At 38.1% G+C, this 1,734-nt stretch overlaps 1 long non-coding RNA gene across 1 annotated transcript; it reads right to left on the bottom strand.

Annotated features, from left to right (window-relative positions):
- Positions 1-8: 8 nt before the first annotated feature.
- Positions 9-871, bottom strand: LOC103143861 (uncharacterized). Its single transcript, XR_476839.2, has 2 exons — positions 575-871; positions 9-354 (listed from the first exon to the last, which is right to left on the bottom strand). It is a non-coding gene; the product is annotated as an uncharacterized LOC103143861 (long non-coding RNA).
- Positions 872-1,734: the final 863 nt, after the last annotated feature.

The following is a 1,734-nucleotide window of genomic DNA, read 5'->3' as shown; positions in this document are numbered from 1 at the left end:
AACCAGATGGTGCAAAATTGGTGAATTGTATTAATATTTACAATATATACAGGTTAGTCAACAGTTAATGAAGTCCAGAATGGTTCCTTAATCCAAGGAATTCAACAGTTCTTGCTGGTGATGAAAGGAACAAAAAAATAATCCAATTCTTTCTGGAGCAGGTCAGTCCAGAGTGAAGATTTTATGGCCGGATGTCTCCAACCAATTCGGAAGAGTTTTCTTTGATAGAAGGTGGTGTGACATTTCCGAATCCGCCAATTGGTTAGCTGCCAGTCTGGTCAGCATGATACCAGACAATCCATGATTTATCCCTGCAGCAAAGTCCTTTGAATGGGAATCTGTAACACACCTGGCCTGTGTAAACAGGCCTAAATAATCAGTTCACATGTACATGTATTTTCTTATTAAATGAGTTTACATAATTATGCAAATTCAATTTCTTTTTATACAACAGTAGTGTTTTATACCGGTAAACATTTCAGTTTGAAAGTGCTATATTTAGATCGGTGTATAACCAACTCAACGAGCTGGGAAGGCTAGTGCTAGCATGCTAGCTCCCAAACACAACACTCACCAGTTCCCTCTTGACAAACAGTGATCGCTACAACGTTTGATCGAATGCTTACACGTCTGCAAGTTAACAGAGGCACACGATTGAAGAATGCACAACAGACATTTAACTGCTTTGGAAACAGACCAGAAGCCTACCTGCATACCAGCGTCCGACAGCGTCTCCTACCTAGGGTGCCAATGAGCAGCCATATAAGCGGGAGCTGTCAATTTAGGACGCTGACGTGCAGCTGTCACATGACGTTAAAACCGCGCGAGAACAATATTGTTCTCGCGCGGTTTGTATTCAATAAATTAAGGAAAGGAGGATTTTTTAAAATTAAATCTTTAAATAAAATAAATAAAATTAAATCTAACAAAATGGAAAATAAAATAAACTGAATCTAATATGGAAAAATTATCCTGGTTACAATTGGAAAACGTTTAATCAAATTGTCTGATATTGAAATTGGCTTTATGATCTGAAACATTTAAAAAAGAGAAGAAATCTGCAAGCAGGCAATTACTTTTTAACTTCCCTGCATCCCCCAAAGTCTGCCTCTTTCTCCAGAGTTGGATGACGTTTACAGACAGTCACGTCCTGAAGTGGTTTCATCTGACCCTAATTTAAGTATAATATTTTATAAAAAGAAGCTAAAATGAGTACAGGCAGTATAGAGAATCTATACAAAACCAGCTTGTAGTATAAATGAAAAATAAGAGACAGCCATAACATAGCATGACTCTGGTGCTCTCTCAAAAATCCTCAAAGTCAGTGGCTACCACAGAGCTTCAGAGCCGTTTCTGCTCAAGCCTCAGGCTGCAGCCATGGCAAAGCCTGCAGCTGCTGCTGGAGGCCAAGCAGAGGGAATCTCTGAGTGATAAAAATAATTGGAAGGAAATAATGCAGCATGGAAGATTTAAAAATTCACAACCCGGACCCCAGTGAACTATCTTCCCAATATATATATATATATATATATATATACTGTATATTTGAGAAACAGTAACAAGTTTTACAGATATCCACTTCGAGAGCAAGAGCAGAGAAAATGACAATGCGTGTTAACACCTGACTCTTGTCTGTTTTCTTGAAGAGGATCAAGTTGATTTAAATGCGTTATTGATTCTCTGGGCATTTCAACACAGTCTGGATATTTTTGAGAAATACGTCAGTTGATTTGT

Source organism: Poecilia formosa, unplaced genomic scaffold (assembly GCF_000485575.1).
Source record: "Poecilia formosa unplaced genomic scaffold, Poecilia_formosa-5.1.2 Scaffold116, whole genome shotgun sequence".
Taxonomy (NCBI): domain Eukaryota; kingdom Metazoa; phylum Chordata; class Actinopteri; order Cyprinodontiformes; family Poeciliidae; genus Poecilia; species Poecilia formosa.
The sequence above is the reverse complement of the archived record's forward strand: the minus strand, read 5'-3'. Positions and strand labels throughout refer to the sequence as shown.